The sequence below is a fragment of the Peromyscus leucopus genome, unplaced genomic scaffold, assembly GCF_004664715.2.
Source record: "Peromyscus leucopus breed LL Stock unplaced genomic scaffold, UCI_PerLeu_2.1 scaffold_1051, whole genome shotgun sequence".
NCBI lineage: Eukaryota > Metazoa > Chordata > Mammalia > Rodentia > Cricetidae > Peromyscus > Peromyscus leucopus.
In genome coordinates, this window is record NW_023504173.1 from 15,656 (window position 1) to 24,045 (window position 8,390).

Below are 8,390 nucleotides of genomic sequence, written 5' to 3' on the forward strand. Positions count from 1 at the left end.
CATCATACACACAAAAGATAAAGAAAACTAAGACACAGAAAATATATACAAGGCAGAGGAGATGGATCAATCAATAAAGTATCTGCCATGTAGGCAAACAGTTGGTATAAGCTGGAACTCAAGAACTGATTTTGGATGCCTAGCAAAGCCAGGTGCAGCAGATGAGAAGCATGCTTTATAGAGAAAAAAAAAAAAAAAACATAGGCAGAGCAGAGTGGCAGTGGTGAACACCTTTCAATCCTAGCATTTGGGAGGCAGAGGCAGGTGGAATTCTATGAGTTCGAGGCTAGCTTGGTCTACATATTGAGTTCCAGGACAGCCAGGGCTATACAGAACAACCCTGTCTTAAAAAAAAAAAAAAAAAAAAAGGCAGAAAAACCTGAGGGAGAGAGCAGGCCATGGGGAGATGGCCACCAAAGTACTGGCTCAGGGTGGGCATAACTAGAGAAGGCATAGCGATCCTGCAAGCCGTGGCTGTGGGAGGGAGCTGAACAGCATCCCATTCAGGTAGTAGGTGCTGGAAGTGGCCTGCATTCTAAGTGCTGGCTTCAGGCATTGGCTCAGCTCTATACCTGATAGGGTTGTTATAAGGTTGAACCTGTTAGGCCCAGGGATGTGGCTCAGTGGTGGTGAGCTTGCCGAGCACAAGGGTTGGCCAATTTGTAAGTGTTTTAAATTAACCTTTTGACCTTTATTTTTATGTGTATGGGTGTTTTGCCTGCGTGTTTTGCCACGCAGTGCCTGTCGAGGCTAGAAGAGGACATCAGATCACTGGGACTGGATTTACAATGAACAGCCGTGTGGGTGCTGGGGATTGAACCTGTGTCCTCTCAACTGCTGAGCTATCTTTACAGCCTCCATATAAATGCTTTTTAAGCTTCATGATGGGAGATTCCAACCCAGTCATTCTGGGATACCTTCCTTCTCTGTTCTGAGTTCTCTTGGAGTCAATCCATCACCATTTACACACACACACATGTATACATCGTGTTAATTTTCTGTAAAGTGCTATAAACATATTTGGAATTCATGAACAATGTTGTGAGATATATATATATATATATGTATATATATTTTGGGGGGTGGGGCGTTTTCAAGACAGTGTTTCCCTGTATAGCTTTGGAACCTACCTTGGAACTCGCTCTGTAGATCAGGCTAGCCTCAAACTCACAGAGATCCACTTGCCTCTGCCTCCCGAGTGTTGGGATTAAAGGCATGCGCCATCACTGCCTAGCGGTGCTTGATATTTTTGATGTTAATCCTTGCATGTGCTTCATTGTTTCCTGTAGCTGGAGGCTTTTCTGTGTCCGCCTGGTCCGTGGCCGCGTGTAAAATAATCACTCAGTGGCTTATATCAATTATAAATGTTTGGTTGATGGCTCAGGCTTATTACTAGCTAGCTCTTACATCTTAAATGAATCCATTTCTATTAATCTATGTATTGCCATGTGGCCATGGTATTACCTGTCTGCTAGCATGTTGCTCCTTGGGTGGCCTTTTTCTCCTGTATCTCTGCTTGAATTTCCCACCTGACTCTATCCTGCTTGCCATAGGCCAAAGCAGTTTTATTCATCAACCAATAAAGCAACACATATTCACAGCATGCAGAAGGACATCCCACATCAGCTTTCTAATATTCAAATATTCAAAAGGAAATCACTGGGCTACAGACATAGCTCCACAGTTAAGAGCACACATTGCTCTTGTAAAGACTCAAGTTTGGTTCCTTTGGTGATATTTTGTTTGTGCTCTAACAAATAAAGCTTGCCTGGAGATCAGAGTGTGGAGCTAGCCACTAGAGGCCATGGAGTAGTGGCACATGCCTTTTAATCCCAGCACTTGGGAGGAGAAAACAGGAAGTGATATGGCTAGGTGGAGAGAGGAAGTGATAAAGCGGATAAAGTCTGAGGATTCCTAGAGTTAAGAAGTCTTTCTAGTGGCTGGCTGCTCTGCTTCTCTGATCTTTTCAGTTTTCACCCTATATCTGACTCTGTTTTTATTATTATTATTATTATTATTAAGACCAATAAGAATTTGTGCTATAGTTCCTAGCATCCATATCTGGTGATTGGAGACCACTTATAACTCCAGATCTATGGTGATCACATGCCTCTGGCCCCCATGAGCATCTTCACTCATGCTCACATGCCCCATCCACATACATACATGCAAATAATCAAAAGAAAATAATTTTTTAAAAGGTGTCTGTGGTCTTGCCCCACATGTGAACTATCCTTTGGAAAAACTACATGCTCTCAAAGTAATCAAAGTAAGTGGATCACACAGTTCTATTGCTCGTTGTCAACACTGGATGTGGATGTTTTATTATTATTTAGTGTGTGTGTGTGTGCTGGTGTGGTGTGTGTGTGTGTGAACAGAGTGCCTGTGAAGCTCAGAGGACAATTTGCTGGAGTCAGTTCTCTCTTCCACTACGTGGGATCCAGTAATTGAACTCAGGTTGGTTGTCAGGCTTTGTCACAAGTGCCTCTACCCACTGAGTCCATCTTCCTGCCCTGGGGAGCGGACTGCTTTTACCTTCAATTTGACAAATGTAAGTGCCAAGACCAGTGTCTGTAAAATAACTCTGACGGTGCCCATCTCAGTGACATTTGCCATCCCTGGACAAATGTACAACCCCTGTCCTCCCAGAAAATGTCCAGGGCTCTGCTGCAGCCTCAGTAGTGGATCCCAGGAGTACAGAATTCATCCAGCACAGAGAAACAATCTTTGCGCCCATCCGTTTTTGCTGCAAAATAAATCAAAACTAAACTTAGCGGCTTTAAAACAACATCCAAGCTCGGTGGTGGCCGCACGCCTTTAATCCCAGCACTCGGGAGGCAGAGCCAGGTGATCTCTGTGAGTTCGAGGCCAGCCTGGACTACCAAGTGAGTCCCAGGAAAGGCGCAAAGCTACACAGAGAAAACCCTGTCTCAAAAAACCAAAAAAAGAAAAGAAAAGAAAAAGAAAAAAAGACTTCAGGCGGAGCTCTGGAGAGACAGCCCAGAGTCAAGAGCACTTGTTGCTCATGCAGGACCCATGTTTGATTCCTAGCACCCACATGGCAGTTCATAAATACCTGTAACTAGAGATCCAGGAGATCCAGTGACCTCTTTCAGCTTCCTTATGAACTGTACAGATGTGGTGCCTAGCCACACATGCAGGCAAAATACTCATACGCATTAAAAAAAAAAATCTTAAAGAAAAGACTGCAGATGGAGGTTTCATTTCACAGAGTTTGGAGTATTTCTTCCCCCTTCTAAGTTTTGCCAAGGTCTAAGTCTCTTTAAGTGTTGAGGTGTGGCAGGGCCAATTCATGGCCACCAGTTATGGTACATAAGTCGCTCATTGGGCTTGTCCCCTTGGCCACTCCCTTGGGTACATCTGGCTGCAAATGACTCGGAAGAACCAGAAACATTCCAAAGTTCAGCTGAGAGTGTGGCAGTGAGGAGGTCTGGAGGCACAGAGACAGGACTGGGTGAAGAAGGAAGCAGGAAGCAAAGATTTTTTTTTTTAAAATTATTTATTATGTATACAGTGTTCTGCCTGCATGTATGTCTGCAGGCCAGAAGAGGGCACCAGACCTCATTACAGATGGTTGTGAGCCACTATGTGGTTGACTGGGAATTGAAACTCAGGATCTCAGGAAGAGCAGCCAGTGCTCTTAACTTCTGAGCCATCTCTCCAGCTCGCAAAGATGGTTTTGATTCAACCTCTCCATAAAGATGTTCTATTCGGGAGTGGCTTCTCACTTTGCTTTCTGAAACCTCCATATGAGCCATCCTTCTGCCTAGACTCCCTAGCCAATGGGTTGTGCTCTAGCCTGTGTGAGCAGATGCTTCATTAGAAGCACAATTCATGTGGCCATTTTTTACTCATATGGATATTTATAGAAACGTATTTGTGTGTATGAGTGCATGTCCGTGCCATGGCATGTGCCTGGAGGTCAGAGGACATCTTTATGGAATTAGTTTTCTCCTTCTACCAGGTGAATTCCAGGGGTTGAACTGAGGTCATCAGGCTTGATGGTAAACACCTGTACCCAGTGAGTCATCTTGCTGGCCCTTTCTATATTTTTAATTTTTTTGCTGAAGATATTTAATTGCTTTGAGAAAAAAAGTTTATATTTTATAACATTCCCCACTCCCTGTACTTTTTAATTGTTGTAGAACTGAATTCCCGTAGTTATCCTGAAGAAATCTCCTTTAATTTTACTTATTGTGCAGGTCTGTGGTAGATGTGTAAGAAGTAAATCTATGAGGTTGCTTATGGCTCATCACAGAGTCACAGATAGCAGGAGGCAATAGGTCCCCTTCTCCTCCCTGCTGGTGGCTGGTGCCTGCTTATCTCAGAACTCTGAGAGTTGGAAAGTTGCAGACAGTCTGCTACGTGACTGAGCCTAGGATCAGAAAAAGGGAGAAACCTCAAACTACAGAATATTCATTAGAGAAGACTTTCCATCCTGAACCAATAGGATTGGAATTTGGGAAAAGGCTATACTAGAGAGTATGAATATTTTACCTATCTGGTGTATCAGAGTCTGGATAAGAAAGGACATGATTTTCTTTCAGTCAGGGCCTTTAAAAACCACAATCTTGAGCAGCAGAGATGGCTCAGCGGTTAAGAGCACTAGCTGCTTTCCCAGAGGGCCAGAGTTCAATTTCCAGCACCCACATGGCAGCTCACAATTTCCTATAACTCCACTCCCAGAGGCTCCAACATTCTTCTGCCTCCCTGGGCACCAGGCATGCATGTGGCACAAATACATAAACAGAGGAAAAAACACCTATACACACAAATAAAATTCAAAAACCAACAAACAACCCTTCACTGTTTTGCAACAAATCAGTTTGCCAGCCATTTTTGCCTTTTCTCTATGCTGACATCCTTTCTATGTAAAAAACTGCTTCCCTTTAAATTATTAGAGTGAGGTCCTTTACACACACACACACACACACACACACACACACCACACACACACACACACACCAAATGGCCTATCTGATCTTCTTCTTCCTTCTTGTCTTTTCTTTTTTTGAGAACCTCTCATTCTGTAGCCCTGATTAGCCTAAAATTCTCTATGTAGAATAATGCTAGCCCAGAACTCACAGAGGTCCACCTGCCTCAGCCTCCAGAGTGCTGGATTAAAGGCAGGAGCTACTTGCCTTACTTTTCTATTATTATGATAAAACACCGTGGTCAAGACTGAAGGATCGTTATCAGCTCAGGACCCCCATGACCAAGTTCTCAGCACAAAGGAGATTTATTTGTTCCAGAGAGACAAAGGGCAGGGAAGAAGAGACAAAGACAGGAGACAGAGGATGAGGGAGAAGGGAAGGGAACAAGGGAGAAGGGAAGGGATATCTGTCCCAGAAGTGGGGATAAAGGACAGCCTCTGGATAGAAGAGACAGACATGGCACCAAGACAAATGGGGCTTTATAAAGGTAAAATGGGAAACCCTATCTTAGGATGAGGTGTTTAATTTTAATTAGGCATGTTAATTAGGTGAGCCAAAAGGGGCTTTTGATTGCTGGACTTCAATACTTGGATAGCTGGATCTCAGTAGTCAGCTTCCGGGGGAGGTAGTGACCAAATAAGAGACTAGGCCTTGGTAGCTAGCTTTAGGAATGTAATCTAATGGTTTTTAGAAAGACAGAGGGGATGGAGGAGAAGGCAAGGCTTGCCAGAACCATGTTTGCCATGCTTGGGCTGGCTAGAGTCCCTTCAAAGGCAACTTATAATAATAGGGACACATTTAATTTGCCTTATGGTTTCGGAGAGGTAGCATCCATGATTGCAAAGAACAGCCAGGGCTCACATCTTGATCTACAGCCATGAGGCTGAGTGAACACTAGGAATCCTGAGTCTTTTGAAACTTCCAAGCTGGCCCCTATGACACACCTTCTCCAAGAACATACCCCCCCCCCACCCCAGTCCTACCCTAACAGTTCTACCAACTAGGGACCAAGTATTCAAATCTATGAGCCTAGGGGGGCCATTTTCATTCAAACCACCACACCACCTGTCCTAGTTAGGGTTACTATTGCTGTGATGAAACACCATGACCAAAAGCATGTTGGGGAGGAAAGGGTTTATTTGGCTTATACTTTCTCATTACAGTCTATCATTGAAGGAAGTCAGGACAGGAACTCAAATAGGGCAGGAACAGATGCAGAGACTATGGAGGAGTGCTGCTTACTGGCTTGCTTCCTCTGGCTTTAGGCTTTCTTTCTTTTTATTTATTCTATGTGTCGTTTACATCATTAATTTATCCCATTTATCTTTTCTTTTCTTTCTTTCTTTTTTTTTAAAGATTTATTTATTTATTATGTATCCAGTGTTCTGTCTGCACATATTCCTGCATGCCAGAAGAGGGCACCAGATCTCATTACAGATGGTTGTGAGTCACCATGTGGTTGCTGGGAATTGAACTCTGGCTAGAGAGATGGCTCAGAGGTTAAGAGCAGTGCTTGTTCTTCCATTTATCTTTTCTTGCACGTGTTCACTGCAAAGAGTCACTGGTCTGGTTCAGAGCCTCAGGTTTCTACTACACTATCGATGCCAGGCCCTCACTAGGGCTCCTCCTGGAATCCTGTTGTTGCCCTCAGCAGGCTTTCTTATAGAACTCAAGGCCGCCTGCCCGAGGATGGCACCATCTACAATGGGCTGGTCCCTCCTCCATCAATCACTAATTAAGAAAATGCCCTACAGGTTTGCCTAGAACCTGATCTTAAGGAGGCGTTTTCTTAATTGACATTCCTTCCTTTCAGATGATTTTAGCTTGTGTCAGGCTGACATGAAACTATCCAGCATACCACTATCCATATTTAATCTACTTTCTCATTTTTTCCCTTGCTTTCTGGCTGGAAATGTAGTTTAGTTGGTTGAGCACTTGTCTAGGGTAACAAAGCCCTGGGTTCAATCTTTAGCACCCTACACAACTTGGCTTGGTGGCACATGCCTATTGAATTGCTTGGGAAGTGGAGGCAGGAGGAGAGGAAGTTTTGCCTAGAGTGAGATGGAGGGCATTATAGGCTACATGAAGTCTTGTCCCACAAAAGATTTGTCTACTCTAGTCATTTCATACAAGTGGGGTATTTGTTTGCCCTTTCTTGACGGCTTCATATTATTTAGCATAAATCTACATTATAACATATATTAAAAACTTGGTTCTTTCTTTTCCTCCTTCTTCTCTTCTTTTGAAACAGGGTCTTTCTATACAGCCCTGACTGTCCTGGAACTCACTATATAGACCAGGCTGGCCTTAAACTCTTCTAAGAGACTGCATGCCTCTGCCTCCCAAGTGCTGAGACTAAAAGCATGCTCCACCATGGCCAGCTCTGCCTTTGCTGTTTCCTCCCGCCCTGCCCCCAGGGCTCCAGACAGGGTCTCACTATGTAGCCCTGGCTCTCCTGTAGTCCAAGCTGAACTTCAATCCAGAGATCTGCTTGCCTCTGCTGGAATTAAAGGCTTGTGTTACGACTGCTGGGCTAGCTCCTTTCACTTCTTTTTTTTTTTTTTTTTTTTTTTTTTTTTTTTTTTTTTTTTTAAGATTTATTTATTTATTATGTATGCAGTGTTCTGCCTGCATGTATACCTGCACACCAGAAGAGGGCACCAGATCTCATTACAGATGGCTGTGAGCCACCATCATGTGGGTGCTGGGAATTGAACTCAGGACCTCTGGAAGAGCAGCCAGTGCTCTTAACCTCTGAGCCACTTCTCCAGCCCCTCCTTTCACTTAATACTGGGGCTTACAGGTGTGCACTGCCAACCAGCTCTAGACTTCATTTTCTTTTTCAGGCTTAACAATAGACTGCAGATATAGCTCAGTGGTAGAGTACTTTGCCAGACTCCTCGAGGCCCTAACACACCAGGGCCTAGTGGCACACGTTTTTGTTTTTGTTTTTTTTTTTTGCGAGACAGGGTTTCTCTGTGTAGCTTTGCGCCTTTCCTGGAGCTCACTTGGTAGCCCAGGCTGGCCTCGAACTCACAGAGATCCGCCTGGCTCTGCCTCCCGAGTGCTGGGATTAAAGGCGTGCGCCACGACGCCCGGCTTGGCAACACGTCTTTAATTCCAGCACTTGGGAGGCAGAGGCAGGCAGATCTCTGAGAGTTCATAGGCCAGCCTGGTTCACATAGTGAGTTCCAGGAAGGGCTACATAGTGAGACTCTGTCTCGGGGGAAAAAAAACAAAAACAAAAAAAGCCATTGGATAATATTCCATTTCCGTGTGAGCGGTCACTTGGGTTGTTTCCAGTTAGCTATTATAATGTACAAATATGATAGAATCGGTATTTTCTTTTTTAAAAAAATTTATTTATTTATATATATTTAATGTATGAGTGCTACCTGCATGCCAGAAGAGGGCACCAGATCCTATTCTAGATTG